Raw genomic sequence first — 22,877 nt, forward strand, 5'->3', positions numbered from 1 at the left:
TATTTAACTGAACGATGGTATAGAAAAAAATTTTAAATAAATAAATAAAAATAACAGACTCCATACCCAATGCAATCAAAACCTGGGAAACTGCACTCACTGCCATAAACAACCTCCTCACCAGCCTCAATCTTGCTCTCAACTCCGTAAAAACTGAATTCATGATAATCTCACCTCAACACAATCCCAACTCCTCCACCCAAATCCACTCCCTCCCTCCCCCACCAATCCCAATTTCCCATCATGTAAGAAACCTGGGCGTCGTCACTGATGACCAGCTCAGCCTGAAAAAATTCATTACCACTACAATGAAAGATTGTTACTTTAAGCTACAAACCCTGAAAAAACTGAAGCCCCTCCTCCACTTCAATGATTTCAGAACAGTGCTCCAAGCAACCATATTTTCAAAAATCGACTACTGCAACTCTCTCTTACTAGGCCTCCCCAAAATCCACATTGCCCCCCTCCAGTTGTTCCAGAACGCAGTCGCTCATATTCTCACCAACATCAGAAGGAATGAGCACATCACCCAGTTCCTCAAACATCTACATTGGCTACCCATACAACAACGTATCCAATACAAAACCCTCAACATCATACACAAAACCCTACATAACCAAAATATGAAATGGCTTAATAACTCCTTAGTCTTCCGCAACACCAATAGACCAACCCGACCCCAATACTCAGCAACCTTAAACATATCCTCACCCAAACTCACCCACTACAACTCCACCAAAGAGCGATCCCTCTCCATCGCAGGCCCCTCACTATGGAATACCCTACCCCCGATCTTCGACAAGAAACAAGCCCACAAAAATTCAAACAAAAACTAAAAGCCTGGCTTTTCTTACAAGCATACACTTAACCCGCTCTTTAAACCCCTCCCCCCCACCAGTTGACAATATCCATACAAGATGTAATTATCTATGCGTTTTTCTGTATATAGTTTACCCCAACTCCCATTACATGTATAGCCAGTCCATAACCTGCAAGATTCTACTATTTTGCGAATATCTATGTGTCATGTATATAGTTTACCCCAACTTCCTCCCATGTTCCTCCCCCCTGTAGCCACAACTTACTGTTTTTAATTCCAGTGTTTTCTGTAAAGCAAATTCTGCTATTGTTATGTTTTAATGTAAACCGATGTGATGTATCTACGAATGTCGGTATAGTAAAAACTTTAAATACATACATAAATAAATAAATAAATAAATAAAAAGCCTGTGCCAGGCTTCAAGTTTTGAAAATAAAAAATCATAAAAAAGGGCAAACCTGGGGGCTTAATGGTGGTGGTGTGCACTTCCATGTAAGAGAGACAAAGGTTTGATTCCCATGCCCAGTTTCTGCGCCTCGGGCCAGACGGGGCTTCAGATGCCGTGAAGTGTAACCCAGTCATTGCGCAATGATGACACCCACTGGCTAGATTCATAGTGCATGTTCACTGGGATCCATAGGGAGCCATGGTTGTGAGCTATTCCAAAACCAAGTTGCTAATAGAAATTTGCTTTTGAAATAGTGGAATATAAATACTTGGTAAAATGGTGAAGGTTTTATTTGGATCAACAGGACTTTCATACAGTAGCGCAGGCATTAGTCTATTCAGCCCTTGATTACTGTAGCTCGCTCTATTATGGACATACCAAGAAATATGTGAAATCATTACAAATGATACAAAATGCAGCAGTGAATTAATTATGGGACTATAGAGGACTGGGCACATTACTCCGAGTCTGCCATACACTAGTGAGATTGCCTTACACTAGTTACCAGTTCAAATGAGAATTAAATTCAAATTTGTAATGTTAGTTTTTAAAGCACTGCACGAGAAGGACGAGAGTATCTTAAAGGGGCAATCAAGGCATATATTCCAAACTGTAGTTTATGTTGTTCCAATGGCCATCAACTTGTGATTCCTCCATCAAGCCAAGACAAGCTCTGGAAAAACTTGTGCTCGGGCTATCTCGGTTGCGATCCAATAATATGGAAATGCCTATTATTAACCTTGAGAGAAGTTTCCGATATCTCTTTTTTTAGGAAGAGATTGAATGCCTTCTTATTCATGGAGGTATATCCGATGCTTGCCCCTTCAAATTCTCAACACTATTCATTTCTAGAGATGTGAATCGGAACCGGAATCAGTTCAGATTCCGGTTCCGATTCACACGTGGGTTTTTTTTCATCGGGCCCGATCGCGGTTTTGTTTATCGGCTGCGCCCGAGCCGATAAACAAAAAACCCACTCCGACCCTTTAAAACTAATACCTTAGCGACCCCCCCCCCCAAAAAAACTTTTTACGTACCTGATGGTCCAGTGGGGGTCCCGGGAGCGATCTCCCGCTCCCGGGCAATCGGCTGCCACTAATCAAAATGGTGCCGATGGCCCTTTGCCCTTATCATGTGACAGGGTATCCATGCCATTGGCCGGACCCTGTCACATGGTAGGAGCACTGGATGGCCCGCGCCATCCAGGGACCCTCCTGACCCCCACAAGACTTGCCAAAAGTCCAGCGGAGGTCTGGGAGCGACCTCCTGCACTCGGACCGTCGGCTGCCAGTATTTAAAATGGCACCGATAGCCTTTGCCCTTACTATGTCACAGGGGCTACCGGTGCCATTGGTCAGCCCCTGTCACATGGTAGGAGCACAAGATGGCGCCGGCCATCCAGTGCTCCTACCATGTGACAGGATCCGGCCAATGACACGGATACCCTGTCACATGGTAAGGGCAAAGGGCCATCGAGGCCATTTTGATTAGTGGCAGCCGATGGCCTGGGAGCGGGAGATCGCTCCAGGGACCCCCACTGGACCACCAGGTACCTGTAAAAAGTTTTTTGGGGGGTAGGGAGGGTGGGGGAAGCTAAGGGATTAGTTTTAAAGGGTCGGGGTGGGTTAGGGGTTATTTTGATGTGCCGTTTTTCCCGCCCTCCCCCAAAACGATAAGAGAACCCCCACGATCAATATCATGGGGTTTTCCTATCGTTTTGGGGGAGCCCTTGATTTCTGACGATTTTGAAAATATCGTCCGATATTTTCAATCGTCCGAAGCCCGATTCACATCCCTATTCATTTCTTGGTTTTAGGTAATGCTCCATTTGTATTGTCATACTGTAGGGAGATGCGTATTTTCTTCCCCTGGGAGAATGTCCTTGCCTTTTACAATCATGCAGAATGTGGCTTCAGCTTGTTTGAGTGCCCTCAGTATGACAGAGATCTCACCTGCCCTTTGCTGATGTCAAGGTAGTGTCAATTTGGTAAGGAGGAGCACCACCCCCCAGCTGGGAGGGGTGAAGTAGTGATATAAATACTCCTGCTCTCATGTGAACAGGGGTAAATTTTGGAGTTGTGGAGATTTAGAGGCATAAGGAATCCAAGTCCTAGAGTCCTGGTAGTCTTAGAGTTCTCTCCCACTGAGGGACTCCATAGGACCTGTCTCCCACTGAGAGGGTCCTCAGAGGTTGATGAAGAGGAGAAGTATTCCAGGAGAGAGAGTGAAGGAGAGAAATGTTCTTGCAGAGTGTGATGGATCAGTGTACTAGGAGGTGCCAAGGGAAAAGAGCATCTTACTTGTAGAAATCACTAGAGTCAATGACTGAATCAACCATCAGCAGCCAAAGACTTCAGAGTTGAGTGAGAAAGGAAAAAGGACATCAAGGTAAAAGATTATAGCTGCCAAACAGAAACCAGGAGGGCCCCAGGATGTAAGAGAGTACCTGTCCTGAAGAGCTAGCCTCTGTGAGGGAGAGTTGGAAGGAGACTGTATGGTGAATTTTAAAAAATCCAGCATTAGGGGATGTGCAAATAAGTTGGGATCACGCCATCAAATATCTCAGTTAAGTATCCGGCTAACTTATCTAGCTGCTGAGTTCTGAATATGGACCCCCTGCAAGTCTAGACTTAAAAGGTCATTAACTGAGGAAAAACAAGCAAGACATAAGAAATAGGGGTGTGCATTCGTTTGCAATGCATTGGCAATCCGCAACGTATATGTCCATAATCGTTGTATTTGTGGGGTCGCAAAAAGTATCGCGATTCCCCACGAATATAACATATCATCCGTTCCATACGTGTGGCACCACGTGCTTTTCTTAGCAGCCATTTGAAATCGGAGAACGCCATTTGGGTGTATCCATAGCCAAAAACCAGCCCTTTCCTGTGAGTCATCAGTGAACTCACAGCCTTGTCAGAGTGGGTCGGACAGGTTGGCAAGGAGACCAGAATGCAACGTATCAGCGTTGCATTCTGGTCTCCTTTTTTGCAATGCAGCCAATCGCGCTCTCACTCAGTGGTGGGTGACGCTTTTCCTGATGACCCAGCACTATATATACTTAAGCACATGGCATGCCACGCACTTTCTTTGCAGGGGTGATCTGGGGAAGCCGGGAGGTGATCTGTCTCTGCGGAAGGTGGCTGCACTCAGAGCTAGTCTGAGTTCTCAAATCTGTATTCAATTGCTAGCTAGGCTAGTTACTTAGAAAAAGATAATTGTTCTTCATTTGGCTGCAGTGAAAGCTAGCCCTATTTTTTTTTAAGTACTTTTTTTAGTTGATCTGAGACAGTCTCTCTGTGCCACGGAGAGAAGCTGCTAGCTAGCTAGCTAGAATTTCCATTGAAAAATATTTTTCATAGATTTTCCTGCTGTGTCAATTCCAGCTTTTGTGTTAACTGCATTTTTTAATTCAACTCAGTCAGTCTTTCTGTGCACTGGGTAGTTTTGCAGACTCAAGTATATTGGGACAGTGGGTGTTTGTGAAGCCAAATCCCCAGTGGGCCTCTTTTGTAGTTACAAGCTCGGTGAGTGCACATACATTACATTAGTGCACATCAAGGCACTGTGCCTGTGGGCAGCCAGTTTTGCAGACTCACGTATAATCATATATTGGGACAGCGGTACTCTGTGAAGCCAAATCTCCAGTGGGCCTCTTTTGTAGTTTCCACTTACATTACATTAGTGCACATCAAGGCACTGTGCCTGTGGGCAGCCAGTTTTGCAGACTCACGTATATTGGGACAGTGGGTGTTTGTGAAGCCAAATCCTCAGTGGGTCTCTTTTGTAGTTACAAGCTCTGTGTGTGCCCATGGGCAGCCAGTTTTGCAGTGGTCTATGAAGCCAAATCCCCAGTGGGCCTCTTTTGTAGGTACAAGCTCGGTGTGTGCACACACATTACATTAGTGCATATCAAGGCACTGTGTCCATTGGCAGCCAGTAGGCACTAGGAAGTGACATTAAATCCATAATGTCAGGGAGAGCTAGATGTGGTCGACTGATTGGGACTTATGTCCCTATGTGGGCTTGACCTCTGTCCTTGAATGCTGTGCCTGTGTGTCCAAGCCTTATGTCCCTACATGGGCTTGACCTCTCTCCTCGAATGCTGTGCCTGTCCATCCAGGCCTTATGTCCCTACAAGGGTTTGACCTCTGTCCTCGAATGCTGTGCCTGTCTGTCCAGGCCTTACGCCCTACGTGGGCTTGACCACTGTCCTCGAATGCTGTGCCTGTTCGTCCAGGCCTTAAGTCCCTACAAGGGTTTGACCCCTATCCTCGAATGCTGTGCCTCTCCGTCCAGATCTTATGTCCCTACAAGGGCTTGACCTCTCTCCTCGAATGCTGTGCCTGTCCATCCAAGCCTTAAGTCCCTACAAGGGTTTGACCTCTGTCCTCGAATGCTGTGCCTGTCCGTCCAGACCTTACGTCCATACAAGTATTTGACCTCTTTCTTCGAATGCTGTGCATGTTCGTCCAGGCCTTAAGACCCTACAAGGACTTGACCTCTGTCCTCGAATGCTGTGCTTGCCTGTCCGTCCAGGCCTTATGTCCTACAAGGGTTTGACCTCTGTCCTTGAATGCTGTGCCTGTCTGTCCAGACCTTATAACCCTATGTGGGCTTGACATCTGTCCTCGAATACTGTGCTGGGCTTGACCTCTGTCCTCGAATGCTGTGCTTGTTCGTCCAGGCCTTAAGTCCCTACAAGGGCTTGACCTCTATCCTCAAATGCTGTGCCTGCCTGTCCATCCATCCAGGCCTTATGTCCCTTCATGGGCTTGTCCTCTGTCCTTGAATGTTGTGCCTGTCCGTCCAGGCCTTAAGTCCCTACAAGGGTTTGACCTCTGTCCTCGAATGCTGTGCCTGTTCGTCCAGGCCTTAAGTCCCTACAAGGGCTTGACCTCTGTCCTCGAATGCTGTGCCTGCCTGTCCATCCAGGCCTTATGTCCATACAAGGGCTTGACCTCTGTCCTCGAATGCTGTGCCTGCCTGTCCGTCCAGGCCTTATGTCCCTACGTGGGCTTGACCTTTATCCTTGAATGCTGTGCCTGTCCGTCCAGGCCTTATGTCCCTACAAGGGTTTGACCTCTATCCTCGAATGCTGTGCCTGTTCGTCCAGGCCTTATGTCCCTTCGAGGGCTTGACCTCAAACACTGTGCCTGTCCGTCCTCATTTGGAATGTACGAACATAAAAAGCTGACTTAAGATGTTTGGAGCTTGCATATTTCATATGCTCAATAGTCTTCCTGACCTTCATAATATGGGCCATGTTCCCTAAATCTTTCCTAGGTGTCAACATTAATGTTTCTAGGGATGTGAATCATTTTTTGACGATTTAAAATATCGTCCGATATTTTTTAAATCATCATTAATTGTTAAAGAGTGCAATACAATAGAAATTCCACCGATTTATCGTGAAAAAATCGTTAATCGGGTTAGTGCACACTAACAGAAGTTAGGACACAACCTAAAAACCCACCCTGACCCTTTAAAACTGCTCCCTTAGCCTCCACCACCCTCCTGACCCCCCCCCCCCCCAAAAAAAAAAACGTTTTAAAATTACCTGGTGGTCCAGCGGGAGTCCCGGGAGCATTCTCTCGTGCTCGGGCTGTCGGCTGATAAACCCCACCCCGACCCTTTAAAACCGTTCCCTTAGCCTCCACCACCCTCCCGACCCCCCCTCCAAAAACATTTTAAAATTACCTGGTGGTCCAGTGGGCCCCGGGAGCGATCTCCCGCTCTCGGGCTATCGGCTGCCACTAATAAAAATGGCGCCGATGGCCCTTTGCCCTTACCAAGTGACAGGGTATCCATGCCATTGGCCGGCCCCTGTCACATGGTAGGAGCACTGGACAGCCAGCGCCATCTTTAAAAATGGTGCCGGAACTCTTTTTTATAAAGTAATATAAAAGTTGGAAACATTTGTCAATGTGCTTTCTGAAATTTCTATTTTCTACCGCAGGAAAGTGAGTCTGTGTTGATCTTCTGCTCCCCATTGTCTGACTTTTAGGCTTGATTCTTATAAATTCAACATTTTAGGGCAAAAGCCCTAGAGTCATTTCCACATAATTGCTTCTAGGGATTCTTTTTTTCCTTTCAAAAGCTGCAAGAAATAAATTCCTTTATAAAGATTTGCCAGAAAACTGGCTTGAAGGTCTTTTGCCCCCTTGTTTTTGGCCCTCCTTGTGCCTAAAACTTAAATCTGACCCTGTACAACTATGTATCTGGGTACAGTCCCAATGATTAGACTGTGATAGTCCACCACTAGCATTAACTGAGGCAACTTTGGTAAGCTATTTACCATTAACTGACCTGATTATTAACTACTAATAATAGAAGTGGATACAGGTGTACAGCTCCTAGGGCTTGTCTTCTTTTCTGGTGGAAGGTAACATAATTTGAGAGGAGCTTATGTCATCCAACTGTAATAAAGCTGTGAATTATTAGAGCTGTTCACCAGACAAAAACAAAATCTCCTGCTGAATTCAACAGTCTGACAGATCTCTGTGTTGGAAATTTGATCCTACTTAGTCACAGCTGTAGTATTTTCCAGATGTGTATTTTTAGCTGTTTGTGGTATTCCTAAAGTTTGAGTCCAAGGACATTGTTTGCCATAGTGTTTTAGATATAAAAAAAACATCTCGTGAGGCATGAGTTCTTTTTTTTTGCAAGCTTTTAGATTACTTGGAAAAATCACTTACAAGTTATTGTATGAATAACAAATGGAAAAATCTTTGCTGCTGATGCCACAAAATGTAACTATGGTGTTCATTATTATAGAGCATTACCAAAATGCAATAAGTATTATTTGTCAATAGTATTTTCCATGGTCATCCAATCTGAAAAGGGGTACCTAATTCTGCCCCTTACTAGCCTGTTGGCCTCAGCTGACCTGAGTGCTCTGTGTGTGTCCGGGGTCTCAACCAGACCCTATCCCTGTCGTGATGTAGAGTGATAGGGAGTGTTTATGAAGGTATTCCACTCCCCAATGGAGTTAATAAAACTCTTGTACCCATGTGATGCAAAAGAGTAGAGGAAGAGATTTATTTAAGTATGTATGCATTTATTTAGTTAGTTAGTTAGTTGTGAACCTTTGATATTCCTCTTTTTTCCAGGAATTAGTCAATTTTAATAGACTAAAAGAAACAGACTGAAGGAAGGCTTATTAATGAACAGACTAAAGGGATTCATGTTTGAACAGCCATGCCTTTGCTTTTTTTCTGTAAAGTGAGACAGCATGGTTCCAGGCGAATGGGTACTGGAAACTCATTCCAGATCTTGGGGGCATAGCAGCTGAAGGCCCTCAAGAAGGGCCTTTTGTGAAGATAGGAGTTCTCTTGAAAGGTTGTAGATGGCAAGGAGATGAGAGAGATACTCCAGAGCCTGTTTGTTCACTCATTTGAAGGTGAAGCAGAAGACTTTCAATGTTATCCTCGTTTCAGTTGGAAGCTAGTGCAGTCTATATAGGATGGGCCATATGTGGTCCAATGGTTTGACCCCTACCAAGATCCTACCACTGTGTTTTGTATGAGTTGTAGCCATTTCAAGCTGGTCAGGGAGATACTATTCAGATCAATGGTATCTGAAGGCATTCTTTTAGCCTTTGAGCAGGATTTTTATTTTTGTTTTTATCTGTTTTACTTTGATTTTATTTGATCTTATATATTTTGTTTTTCTTAATCTTGTAGTAAGTTTTTAGTTTCATAATTTATAGTTATGCTCTTTTATAGTTTTAAACTTATTGTTATATTTATAGTTATAAGAAACTGTATTTCTGTTTCTTGTCTTATTATTGAAACTGTGAACCGTAGAGATGGACTTTGTCTATACAACGGTATATAAAACTGTCTAAATAAATATCTAAATAAATAAATAAATAAATAAATAGTAAGGAGTTGCAATAGTCTAAGCAACTGATAATTAGTGCATAAATGATAGTAGCCAGGTTATGCTGATTAAGGTTGTTGTGCCTTACCTAACGAATGTACATAAAGGAAAGTCTCACTACTTTAGAGATGTGGGATTCCATCATAAAATTTGGGTTGAGTTCAACCCCTAAGCTTTGTAGCAATTCTTTGAGCTAAAGGAGGATTCCCAATAGAGAAGGTAGAGATTCCAGTCTGTGTCTTTGGCAGCTAAGCCAAAGAAGTTCAGATATGGAGGGGTTAAATTTGAGTTTATGGTTTCTGAGCCATTGGGCTACTGCCATAAGACAGTTCTTAAGGTTGGCGATGGGAGAAACTTGGTTGGATCTTATTTTAATGCAAAGTTAGATGTCATCTGCCAACAGGTAACAACTGATGTAGAAGGATTGAGTGTCGCAGATTGGATGAATGTAGATATTGAAGAGAATCAGGGAGAGAACCAAGCCCTACAGTACTCTATATGTGAGGTTTTAGAGGGTGGATGATTTGCTGGCCTACATGACAGTTTGCGTTCTGTTGAAGAGGAAGGTTTTGTGGAAAGATCCAGTAGGATTAGGATGGAGTCACCATCTTGGTCTGCATTTAGATGAATCCCATATGTAATGTCTAAAAGGATGGATTCAGTTCTGCATCCTTTCCTGAAGTCAGATTGGTGGCGGTACAAAATGTTGGCCTCTTTGAAGAATTCAAGGAATTTGTGGTAGGCTACCTTTTCTACTAGTTTGGATGCCTAGAGGCTAGATGGTAATGATTGATTATTTGGGGGTCAGAGCCAGGTTTCCCCAGGATAGGTTTGATTTGTAAGTGTGTCAGGAAGGAAGTTTTGAGATAAGATGCCATTGATTATATTGGATAACTATGGGGCTAGATCTTGTTTTAGGCTGTGGATGAACCTGGGAAAAATGAGATCTAGCAGGCTGGTGAATTGGCTAATTCTGTAAATGATGTTTTCTACTTCTTCAGAGATAATGGCTCTGACGTCTGACAGGGTGGTGTGGTATAAAGAGAGTTGGTGTGTTCCTATGAGAACAAAGGATGAGGTTGTTAAGGAAGGTGAGTAGAAGGGAGAGGTGTCAAAGGAGAAACACATTGCTCGGATTTTTTCATTGACAAATTTAGCAAAGTCTTCTACAGTATGGTCTTCTGTGGTCTTAAATATGGTTTGTACATGTTTGAATAGTTTTCCTGCATGGTTCATAAAGAGCTCCAGTTATTTGGAAATGTAGACAATTTTAGCCTGTCAAATGGCTGTTTTATATTTTTTTGCATGTTCGATGCAGTTATGAAGGTTTTTTTTAATATTTCCACCATGTACATTCAAGTTGATGGGATTTTTGCTTGAAAAGGCAAAGACCCTCATGGAACTATGGAGAGTTCCTAGGAGGCCCAGTAGGGCTGATTTTAAGTGGAGCTAAGGTGCTGGGTCAGAGGGAGTTAGCGTTTTTGATATGTTGAGGAGTTGCCTTATATTTATGCTTATGATGGATGATAGGTTCCTGGAGGGAGGTTTAAGCAGGTGTCAAAGTCAGTTTTTTATGGGATAGGAATGGTGGCTTGCACTACCGGTAGGTAGTGATCTGACCCTGAGATAAACATAGAAACATAGAAATGACGGCAGAAGAAGACCAAACGGCCCATCCAGTCTGCCCAGCAAGCTTTCATACTTATTTTTCTCATACTTATCTGTTACTTTGACCGCTGAGGTCAGGGCCCTTATTGGTAACTTTTTGGTTCTAATTTCCTTCCACCCCCACCACTGATGTAGAGAGCAGTGCTGGAGCTGCATCAAATTGAAGTATCAATCTGAATTGGTTAGGGGTAGTAACCGCCGCAACAAGCAAGCTACTCCCACGCATATTTGTTTACCCAGACTATGCAATTCAGTCCTTGTTGATAGTTGTCTTCCCTGCCATTGAAGCAGAGAGCTACACTGGATATACATTGAAAGTGAAGTATCAGGCTTATTTGGTTGGGGTAGTAACCGCCGCAACAAGCAAGCTACTCCCACGCTTATTTGCGACTGAAAATCCTTTTTCCCACATTTCCGCTTGCCATTGAAGCATAGAGCAATGTTGGAGTCGCATTAACCGTGTGTATATTTATTGAATAAGGGTATTAATCACCAGGTAGTAGCTGACATTCCCGCAAGCCTCCCCCATGCCTCTTCTCCTCATTCACATCCTCAAGACTTTATGGATCCATAGTATTTATCCTTCGCCCCTTTGAAATCCTTCACAGTTTTGGTCTTCACCACTTCCTCCGGAAGGGCGTTCCAGGCATCCACCACCCTCTCCATGAAGAAATACTTCCTGACATTGGTTCTGAGTCTTCCTCCCTGGAGTTTTAAATCGTGACCACTGGTTCTGCTGATTGACTTTGGATTATTAAAACCTTTCAAGTATCTGAAAGTCTGTATCATATCACCCCTGCTCCTCTTTTCCTCCAGGGTATACATATTTAGGTTCTTCAATCTCTCATCATAAGTCATTTGATGAAGATCATCCACCTTTTTGGTCACCCTTCTCTGGACCGCCTCCATTCATGTCTCTATCCCTTCGAAGATACGGTCTCCAAAACTGAGCACAGTACTCCAGGTGAGGCCTCACCAAGGACCTGTACAAGGGGATAATCACTTCCCTTTTCTTACTCAATATTCCTCTCTCTATGCAGCCCAGCATTCTTCTGGCTTTAGCTATTGCATTTTCACATTGTTTTGCCAACTTCAGATCGTTAGACACTATCACCCCAAGATCTCTTTCCTGCTCTGTGCACATCAGCCTTTCACCCCCCATCGAATACATTTCTTTCGGATTTCCACATCCCATATGCATGACTCTGCACTTCTTGGCATTGAATCTCAGCTGCCATATCTTTGACCAGTCTTCCAGCTTCCTTAAATCCTGTCTCATTCTCTCCACTCCTTCAGGCGTGTCCACTCTGTTGCAGATCTTAGTATCATACGCAAATAGACAAACCTTACCTTCTATCCTGTCTGCGATGTCGCTCACGAAGATATTAAACAGGACTAGTCCCAACACCGACCCTTGCGGCACTCCGCTCATCACCACTTTCTCTTCCGACTAAGTTCCATTTACCATCACACATTGTCTTCTGTCCTTCAACCAGTTTGCTGTCCAGGTCACCACCTTGGCACTCACTTCCAAGCTTCTCATTTTATTCACAAGCCTGTGCGGGACCGTATCAAAAGCTTTGCTGAAATCCAAATAGATGACATCGAGCGCTCTTCCTCGATCTAATTCCCTAGTCACCCAATCAAAAAAGTCTATCAGATTCATGTGACAGGACCTTCCCTTGGTGAAACCATGCTGCCTTTGGTCCAGCAATTCTGTTGCTTGTAGATAGTTCACTATTCTTTCCTTCAGCAGTGACTCCAATACTTTTCCCCACCACCGAGGTGAGGCTAACTGGCCTGTAGTTTCCAGCCTCCTCTCTGCTCCCACTCTTGTGAAGAGGGACCACCGCCGCTCTTCTCCAATCACTCGGCACCACTCCCATTTCCAAGAATCTATTGAACAGGTCACGCAGCGCAGCCGCCAGCGCATCTCTGAACTCCCTCAGTATCCTGGGATGAACCTCATCAGGCCCCATGGCTTTGTCCACTTTCAGTTTTCCTAGCTCTTCCCATACGTTCTCTTCCATAAACGGAGTTTCATCCATTCCACTCCCCTCCAGTTTCTTGTTAACTAGCGACCGTCGTTCTCCAGGGTCTTCTTTAGTGAACACCGAACTGAAGTATTCGTTTAATATTTCTGCCATTTCTTCATCTGTCTCCACCCATTGATCCTTTTCACCTTTCAATTTCACTATACCACTTTGGACTTTTGTCCTTTCACTGATGTATCTAAAAAATGTTTTGTCACCCTGCTTTACCTCTTGGCAATCCTTTCTTCCACTTGACTTTTTGCTTTCTTGATTACTTTCTTCATCTCCCTCAGTTTTACCAGATATTCTTCCTTGTGATCCTCCCTTTGGGATCTTTTATATTCCCTAAATGCTGTTCTTTTATCTTTTATTTTATCAGCCACCTCCTTTGTGAACCAGATAGGTTTCATTCTTTTCTTGCTTTTCTTTACTTTTCTAACATATTTATTAGTCACTTCAGTAATTGCTCCTTTTAGGTTGGCCCACTGTTGTTCTACACCTCTCATTTTCTCCCATCCTTCTAGTTCTTCCTCCAGGTACTTTCCCATTTCAACAAAGTCCGTGTTTTGAAACACAAAACCCTGACCTTTGTGCAACTTCTCCGTATCATATTAGTGATATGAAAACCATACTGTTTGATGATCACTGGTGCTGAGGTGGGCACCCACCCGGACATTAGAGACAAGAAAATAAAAAACATCTTTTTTCTTTTCTTTCCATTTGAATCAGTGAGTACAATTCACAGATACCCGTCCCTTACCCGAGTGCCCAGCTCCCTTCTTACCAGGATCACCTGCACTCCTTACCTCTCACCCCTTCTGGTGCTCTTTTCCACCTCTGCACTCCACAGCAACTCAAGAAATATTTTCCCCCCTTCACAATATTCAGCATGCCCACGCTCGCTATCCCGATCATCTTCAACCATCGGAGAAACCTCTTAAAATTCCAAGATACACCCAACATTCTGCAAAAAAGACTTATTCCAATCATGACTTCACCACTAAACCAACTTTTGGGCCTCACGCTACTCTCGTTAACCCTCCTTAATGCACAATCTCTGTCGAAAAAAACTCACCTCCTCCACGACTATCTAATGGAAGCAAAACCAGACCTCTGCGCTATTACCGAAACCTGGCTGAAACCCGAAGACACAGCATTAATTAACCAACTCCCCACACTTGCCTATAACGTCTTCTCTATCCCTAGAAATAAAAAAAGAGGCGGCGGCCTGCTACTAGCTGCAAAAAAAGAACTAGGTCTAGGCCTACAGCTCGCAAACTCCTCAACCTCTCTAGAATTTGCAGTTTTCAAATCTAAACACTTACAAATCTGCCTCACATATGCCCCGCCAGGAAGCCTGGAATCTGACCCGTCTCCTTTAATTGAACTCATAGCCAAGCACATCAACACAGATACCCCTGTTATAATTATGGGAGACTTCAACCTCCACGTGGACACAACTCCTCAATCTTCCAGTTGTGAAACATTTCTCTCCACGCTTAAATATATGGGATTCAGGCAAATCATTAAAGGTCCGACACACAAAGCAGGACATACTCTAGACTTAATCTTCATAAATGAAAGCCTCACCCCCTCTACAGCTACGACATGCTCTCCGGTCCCTTGGTCGGACCACAGGTTGATTTCCACAACTTTGAGGAACCTCCAACCCATCCCCCTACCGAGACAAAAAACTACGATCCAATTCAGGAAACTATGCAACCCAGACATCCTCAGCTCGCACCTATCCACAGCCTTAGACCAACTGGACCTCTCTGATGCTGAGTCAGCTTCATCTCCCTGGATCAAGATCACCAAGGAAGTAGCAGACACAACCTGTCCATTAACCACAAAAACCCTTCATCTGAACGCCTACAACAGGAAACCTTGGTACACCCCACAACTAAAAACCCTCAAACAAGAGCTCAGAAACAGTGAACACCGATGGCGAAAAACTCCATCAGCAACAAACCAGGAGGCATATAAATCTCTCATGCACCGCTACAGGATATCCATTCTCCGAACTAAAAGAGATTTCTTCTGATGGAAAATCCACCACTTCATTTTCGACCCGAAAGCGTTATTCTCACTAGTCTCGTCACTTACCAAATCTTCCCCCACGACCATTCCGGATGATCAAGTGGCTAGCGAAGCCTCAGAACTCGCCATCTACTTCAAGAAAAAAATCACCGACCTGATCACACCTGTAAAAACCGATATTGATCCTCTTTCTCCTCCCTCTTACTCTACATATATCCAACAGACCTCAAGCCTGGAAAACTTTGAACTGACTTCCTCCTTAGAGATTGAAACAGTTCTAAAGAAGCTAAAACCTGCCTCGCACTCCACGGATGCGATCCCTTCTAACCTACTCATCTCCATTTCAAAAACTGTCGCCAAACCAATTGCAGAGATCATTAATTCTTCATTATCGCAAGGCATAGTTCCAGACCCCCTGAAACTTGCAATTCTAAAACCACTTCTAAAAAAAACCCAACCTATCCCCAGACGACCCGGCCAACTTCCGCCCTATAGCTAACCTCCCCTTCATCTCCAAAATCTTAGAAAAAATAGTCAACAAGCAACTCTCGGATTATTTAGATGACAACAAAATCCTAGCCCACTCGCAGTTCGGCTTCCGTAAAGCTCAAAGCACTGAAACTCTCTTAATCTCACTAACAGACACCATACTTTTGAACTTTGATAAAAAACAACCCTGTCTTCTCATTCTCCTTGATTTATCAGCCGCCTTCGATACGGTGAACCACTCAATACTCTTGGATCGCCTAACTGACATCGGTATCAAAGGCACTGCCCACAGATGGTTCAAGTCATTCCTCCAAAACAGATTCTACAAAGTCAAGATCAACAATAAAGAATCACACCCCGTCTGTGCCTCACTGGGTGTTCCTCAAGGCTCCTCCTTATCCCCTACCCTCTTCAACATATATCTTTTACCTCTTTGCCAACTCCTCTCCAAACTAAATCTAATGTATTACATATACGCAGACGACGTACAAGTATTCATTCCAGTTACGGAATCACTACAAAAAACCCTAGGCTTCTGGAACAACTGCCTTCGAGATATCAACAACCTCCTCACAAGCCTTAATTTAATCCTTAATACCAAAAAAACGGAACTACTCCTCGTCTCACAGGACGGCAACAATGCAGTTTCCAACACGCTCCCCACAAGGCATCCATCCTTCTCCCCTCAAGTTAGAAATCTCGGAGTCTTAATGGACAACCAATTGAATCTAAAAAGATTCATCAATAATACCGCAAAGGAAGGCTTTTATAAATTACAAGTTCTAAAACGGCTGAGACTGCTCCTCCACTTCCAAGACTTCCGGTCAGTTCTTCAAGCAATTATCTTTTCAAAAACCGACTATTGCAATTCACTGCTACTCGGCCTTCCAGCGAACTCCATTAAACCCTTACAGATGCTGCAAAACGCCTCAGCCAGGATTTTGACTAAGACCAACAAAAGAGATCATATTACTCCCATACTAATGAACCTGCATTGGCTCCCAATTAAGTTCAGAATCCTATACAAAGTACTAACAATCATACACAAAACCATTTACAATCTCATTCCACTTGAGCTCATTATCCCGTTTCGACCACATTTACCCTCCAGACCGGTGAGATCCGCTTATAGAAATACTCTCATTGCTCCACCCATTAAAACTTCTTTAAGAAAACGAGCCCTGTTCACTGCGGACCCTGCACAATGGAACTCTCTACCACCAGAGCTCCGGCTAGAACAATGCACAATTACCTTCAAAAAGAGACTCAAAACTTGGCTGTTCGAACAAGCTTTTCATTTATGCTGATGATCTTTCTAGTACTTCACCCTACATGCTAACAGACAAGCTCTTAGATTAGCACTCCAACTCCGCAGATGATCAAGCTAACTATGCTCCTTTCACCCTTACCCTCAGTTAATTCATACGCTCTTAGAACTTTAGTCAGTTATTCTCTGGCCCCTCAATAGAGCCTATTATTTATTGTTGTTTTGTCCCTGTTTCATTGCTCCAAGTTATTTTATCCCTGTTAAATGTAAAGCATTCTTACATGCCAGTTATTGTTATACTGTAAACCGAAGTGATATGTAATTTTCTACATGAATATCGGTATATAAAAGTGTTAAATAAATAAATAAATAAATAAATAAATAAATAAATAAATTATCTCCATTAGTGAGCACTAAACCAAGTATAGCTCCCACCCTCGTAGGCTCCATTACCATTTGTTTGAACAGAGCCACTTGCAGGGCATCCACTATCTCTCTCTACTACAGTTAGATTCCGCAGAAGGGATTCTCCAGTTTACATCCTGTGGATAGGGTCTTCTTGTATAGTACTGGGGTTCAGTATTGAATTTTGCAGAAGGAAATATTAGGTCTAGAGAATGACTGTGTTTGTGAGTGGGAACCTTGATTAACTATATCCAAGATCATCCATGTTGCCATCAGAAGGTAGCAACATTGCCATTGGGAAGAGTCTCTGTGTGGTGAAGTCTCCTAGAACTATGAGTTTGTGGTCCATATCACAGAAGAATTCTGAGAGTTTGAGAAAGGAATCTGAATGTCGGGTGGTTGGTAGATCAGGACAAGTTTAATTCCTTTGTTATCTTGGAATTAATAGAACTAGGCAGTCAGATTTGCCTATTTGTTAGATAGCAACAAGATCAAGAGGCACTGAGGGATGTAAAATGATAGCAAAACCTCCTCCACGGCACATTGATTGGTGTATGTGATGTATTAGATAGACAGGTGGCAGAGTTAGGCAAGGGTGACAGTGTTGATTTGTCCTATCCAGGTCCCTGTACAGTGGGGGTGTGGCACTTTATGTCTGGGAGGGTATAGAGTCCAACAGGATAAAGATCATACAAGAGACTAAATGTGCGCCTTTAAAAATGTACCCCTAAGGTTATGAAAATATTAATGAGCTGTGTCACATGCAAATGCAAACAAAGTAGCACATTAATATTAAAATGAGGTTAACACAAATTGCCACCCTATGTCCAGCCCCCACAAATAAATCAAGATTCCCTCAGAGCATAAATTATTGATAAATTGTAAGTCCTTTTTGAGTTAAACAGTTTGTGAGCCACAACACTTGTTTATTAAATGTTTTAATATTCAGGAGTCCTGATCTTGAGTCCACTAGGTATGGGGGTTTGGGGGTCCTGGCCCAGCTGTTCCCAGGTATGGGACTTCCAGAGTTGAGTCTCCAGGGTACATGAATCCCAGACGTGAGGTTCCTGGGAGCAGGGGTCCTGAACGTGAGTCTTCCAGTTCCTGGATTCTCTCACCTGGTATTCCCTGATGCAGGAGTTGAGGATTTGGAGTTTCTGAGTGCAGGGTTCCCCAACTTGGGGTCTGTGGGTGGCTGTTTTTTTCAACTTCCACTGACTTCCCACTAGGGCTGTACCAAAAAATCAATGCTAAGAGGTAAAGTAAAAAAGTGTGTTAATTTGAGTGCGTTTTCTTACATTGTAAGCAATTCCATACGTAGGTCATTTTCATGCATTAATATGGAAAGTAGAATCAAATTAGCATATTTTAATGCACATTTTTGGTGCATTAATATCATTCCTGCATTGGAAGTACTTTTAGCATGCTACATAGTAACATAATAATTGACAGCAGATAAAGACCAATGGTCCACCAAGTCTGCCCATCAAGTTGCTTTTGGTAGTAATTGCCGCTCTGTGCAATTACCCTCAGTGCCTTCTGTTACAAGTTGTAACAGCCACTCTGTTCACGTTACTCCCATATCTTCTGTTACCGATAGCAACAGCTGCTCTGTTCACGCTATCCTCCATGCCTTCTGTTAAGGGTAATGCCTGCCACTCCATGGGCATTACCCTCCCCCCACTTGTGCCTTTAGTTAAGGATAGTAACTGCCACTCTGCACACATTACACCCCCACCAATGCAGAATTGATACACCTAAAATTGATATAATTTACCCTAGCTCCTCATTCCTAAGTTTATAAATATGTCGTTGTATTTGAGCTTTTGAGACCACTTAGGTCCCTTCTTTAGATCTATTCTGCTGTACATGTAGGGGCGGATTTTAAAACCCCTGCGCACCGGCGCGCCTATTTTTGGTCTGACCCAGTATGGCAAATCTTATGTTCTTATAATGTCTCTTGTGTGACACTGTAATATCTGATAATGCCCCTGAACAGGTCATTGGTGAGGTCTCACCTGGAGTATTGTGTTTAGTTCTAGAGACCGTATCTCAAAAATTATAAAGACAGGATGGAAGCGGCCTACACAGAGGTAACCAACATGGTGTGGAGTTTGCGCCAGAAGGCATATCAGAGGAAACTGGAGGACCTAAATATGTATACTCTGGAAGAGAGGAGAAACAAGGGAGATATGATACAGGTTCAAATACCTGAAAGGAATTAATGATGCACAAAAATCAAATCTATTCTTTTGGAAAGAAAATTGTAAAAATAGGTGTCATGATATGAATCTGAAAGGAGGAAAACTCAGGAACAATGTCAGGAAATATATCTTCACGGAAAGGGTGGTGGATGCATGGAATGCCCTCCCAGAAGAGGTGGTGAAGACAAGAACGATAATGAAATTCAAAAGGACATGAGACAAACACAGAGGAACCCTAGAGGCTAGAGGATGGAAATGAAGACATGGAGTAACCTCTGTTTTTAACCTAAAGTTAACGTTTCTTCATAGGAGTACCTGCACGGATCAGTCGTTACTACCACTGGCGGGGCCTTAATTTCCTTCTTATCTTCTACATCTCTCCTCTTCTTCATTTCTTTGCCGATCGTGTACGGCTGATGCACTCAGTCGACAGTTGAGACATGCAGGAAGAAAAGAGACCTAAAGACAGACTGAGGCACTGCGGGTTATTTTTTTCAACTCCCTGTTAATTCATTTAAAACTCTGGAGTTTCAATATGGCAGTACTGTAGAGAAAATTAGCCTGGTGGTCATTTTTCTTCTCCCCTCCCTGAGCGAAACTTTTAATTATCTGTGGTTAGGAAGCAATGCTGCTTTAAATTAATCTGTACAAAAATAAAATCATGCAAACCCTTACATTATTCTTTAGTGTGTTCCAGGGCCAGATTTAAACCTTTCCGTCATGTAATGGTGACTCTTACATGCTTGAAAAAACAGAGTTTAGGCCAAGTTAAGTTTTAAAGTGTAGAGCCATGATGGGAGTGATTTACATCCAGGAGAAAGGTGTGGATTCAGCCCTTACGGTGTTTTCTACAAAAGTACAGTATATACATGTACTCATACAAAATTACATTATGGCCTTGTACATGTAAGACCGTACAAAAACCTCCATGAAGTTATAGAAGGCTCATTTATTTCAGCTGGCATTTATTAAATTAATTAATGCTGTTTGAAGCCTTTTGTTACTCAGAATGTGATTTCTCTGCTTAAGTAGTTTTGTGTTTGGTTTTATTTTAATAAATATATCAATGACCGTAGGCCGCCTAGAGCTGTGTATAGGCGACATATATAAATTCCAGGAAAAATACCCTTAACAGAAGGCATGGAGTAGCACTTACCATCCTAAGAGGTCAATACTGAGCGTCATTTAGCCAGATAAGTAAGGACTTATCCGGCTAAGTGGTGGCAGTTGAATATCTGGTCATGTTTAGTGGTTGCTACTTATCCAGATAAGTACTTAGCCTGTAAGTACTTAGCCGGCTAAGTTCTGGGTGAGAAATAGGCATGTCAGGAAAAAGTGACTTATCTGGTTAATATAAGTAGCAATATTTAAACTTATCCAGCTATGTTAACTGGATAAGTTAGACCTGCTCAATAACAGGTCTAAGCTTAGCTGGATAAGACTTATCTGGCTTAACCACTGACTTATTTGGAAATATTTAGTGACATAGTTATACTACTGAATAATATCCCTTATAAATTAATCTGCTAAGTCTTATCCGGCTTGTTGTGAATGAGCTGTTTAGTGGACCCTTGGGCCGACCTGTGAGAGACTGGGGAGAGGTGTACTATAGTCTCTAGTGATTGACAGGTTGGGAGGCGGATACCAGGCAGGAGCGGGACGTGAGCTTCACCCTGGAAGCTGGTACTTCCCCGGGAGGAGCCCGTAGGAGCCCGGCCGCTGGGACTTAGGAGATCACGGAAACAGGAGCTGGAGCAGGCAGGCAGGGATCAGGAGTCAGGCAGGAACTGAAGCAGGCTGGGACTGAAGCAAGCAGGAACTGAAGCAGGACTGGTTGCTGGAACCAGACAGGAACTGAAGCAGGACTGGCTACTGGAACCAGACAAGAACTGAAGCAGGATTGGCTACTGGAACCAGACTGGAGCTGAAGCAGGACTGGCTACTGGAACGGGACAGGAACTGAAGCAGAATTGGCTACTGGAACCAGACTGGAGCTGAAGCAGGACAGGCCACTGGAACCAGACAGGAGCTGAAGCAGGACTGGCTACTGGAACCAGACAGGAGCTGAAGCAGGGCTGGCTACTGGAACCAAACTGGAACTGAAGCAGAACAGGTTACTGCAAGCAAGCCAGTCAAGAGCAAGACTTGGGCACAGAGCGAAACAAGTCTCAGGCAGGAACGGAGACGCTAACGCAATAGCACACTCAGGGACACGGTGCAACAGAGAACCGCAAGGAACCCCATTGCAAGGAAAAGTCTGGGGCTCCGTGGCGGCCTTACATAGGCCGCGGCGTCTGATGTCATCGATAGGGCGGAGCCTTCAGTGGCGGGAAACAGCCTTCATAAGCGCGGCTTGCGCACGTGTGTGCGCGCCCAGGGAGAAGGCGTCCAGGCAGGGCTTCTCAGCGGCGATACAGGCCGCAGACCCTCGGAGACAAGCCGGGACCAAGGAGGTAAGGGCCTAGTCACGGCTGCCGCAACTGGGACCGCAACAGTACCTCCCCTCTTACGCCCCCTCTTAGCAGGCCCGGGTTTACCTGGATGGTCCTGATGGAAGGCTTTCAGTAAGTCCTTATCAAGGATATTGCGGGCTGGCTCCCATGTGTTGTACTCAGATCCACAACCCTCCCTGGCGATGAGGTACTCCCAGCGACGTTGATGAAATCTGACATCTAGAATTTCCCAGACTTGGTAGGTGGTATCTCCTGGCATGGAAGGATCTGCAGATTCGGGAGCTCGAGGATGGTACCTGGAGAGAATGAGAGGCTTCAAAAGCGACACATGGAAGACATTGTGCACATGCATTGAGGAGGGTAAGCGCAAGCGGTAGGAAACGGCTCCTACACGCTCGGCAATACGAAATGGTCCACAGAATCTGGGGGTGAGTCTGCGGGAAGGAATCCGAAGTTGTAGATTCTTTGTACTCAGCCAAACACAGTCCCCGGGGAGGTAGACTGGTGCTGGCTGACGGTGACTGCCCATCTCTTGGCAGCAAGGGCAGCTCTTTGCATCTTCTTTTGGATAGACGTCCAGAGGGCAAGTAGCTGGCAGGCAGAGAGTTGCACTGCTGGCAGTGCAATGGTTCTGGCGAGGGCAAGGGTAGCTGAAGTTGCTTCCCATAGACAGCTAAGAAGGGAGAACGTCCTGTATCGGAGTGTGTATGGTTGTTGTATGAAAATTCCACCCACGGGAGAAGTTTGGCCCAATCGTCTTGTCTTTCGTTTACAAAGGAACGCAGAAAGGTCTTCAGAGTCCGGTTCGTACGTTCGGTCTGCCCGTTACTCTGAGGGTGGAAGGTTAATGAGAGACTCAACTGGACTTTGAAGCGTTTACATAGCGCCTTCCAGTAGCGGGTGGTGAATTGTGGTCCTCGGTCTGATACAATGTCCTGGGGAAGACCATGAATCGGAACACATGTTGAACAAACAGATTAGCCAAGTCGGGCGCTGAAGGCAATTTCGACAGGGGAACAAAATGTGCCATTTTGGAGAACCGGTCCACAACGACCCAGATGACCATGTTCCCATCTGAAGCTGGGAGATCCACCACAAAGTCAGTGGAGATGTGCGTCCAGGGCTTCACCGGAATAGGCAAAGTGTGTAACAAACCCCTAGATTTC

At 44.2% G+C, this 22,877-nt stretch overlaps 1 protein-coding gene and 1 long non-coding RNA gene across 2 annotated transcripts in view; one reads left to right on the top strand and one right to left on the bottom strand.

Moving 5' to 3' along the window:
- TRPM3 (transient receptor potential cation channel subfamily M member 3) overlaps positions 1–22,877 on the top strand; it is a 466,889-nt gene that overhangs the window by 400,872 nt on the left and 43,140 nt on the right. The window lies entirely within an intron of this gene.
- LOC115097092 lies at positions 18,015–19,854 on the bottom strand. Its single transcript, XR_003858204.1, has 3 exons — positions 19,574–19,854; positions 19,073–19,219; positions 18,015–18,304 (listed from the first exon to the last, which is right to left on the bottom strand). It is a non-coding gene; the product is annotated as an uncharacterized LOC115097092 (long non-coding RNA).

The sequence above is a fragment of the Rhinatrema bivittatum genome, chromosome 1 (assembly GCF_901001135.1).
Source record: "Rhinatrema bivittatum chromosome 1, aRhiBiv1.1, whole genome shotgun sequence".
Classification (NCBI taxonomy): domain Eukaryota; kingdom Metazoa; phylum Chordata; class Amphibia; order Gymnophiona; family Rhinatrematidae; genus Rhinatrema; species Rhinatrema bivittatum.